Source organism: Cynoglossus semilaevis, chromosome 20 (genome assembly GCF_000523025.1).
Source record: "Cynoglossus semilaevis isolate Cse_v1.0 chromosome 20, Cse_v1.0, whole genome shotgun sequence".
NCBI classification, from domain to species: domain Eukaryota; kingdom Metazoa; phylum Chordata; class Actinopteri; order Pleuronectiformes; family Cynoglossidae; genus Cynoglossus; species Cynoglossus semilaevis.
Window position 1 is genome coordinate 14,687,250 of NC_024326.1, and position 324 is coordinate 14,687,573.

The window sequence follows — 324 nt, forward strand, 5'->3', positions numbered from 1 at the left end:
CGTTGGCCATTGCCACAGGCAGCCGTGCACGTAAGGCTCGGCACCTCTCTGATCAGGAGTCACGCCTTTTCCCCTCTCACTGTGTGCTGCGGAGCGTCTGTCATCATCAGACAGTCGGCTGTTTTTACTCTCAAACACTTCACAAATCACTCCACTCAGCGTGAACGAAGAACAGGCCTCACGGTCACGATGAGACGCAGCCGTCAGAGTCTACGCTGCTTTGTCCCGGCTTCATTAAACAGTCACTGGCTCATTTAGCAGCAGCAGTAACAACAACAGCAGCAGTAACAGCAGCAGTAACAGTAACAGCAGCAGCAGGAGGAA

General features: G+C 53.4%; 1 protein-coding gene across 1 annotated transcript in view; it reads right to left on the reverse strand.

The window, feature by feature from the left end:
- Positions 1 to 324, reverse strand: part of LOC103396794 (contactin-associated protein-like 4) — a 61,767-nt gene that overhangs the window by 32,005 nt on the left and 29,438 nt on the right.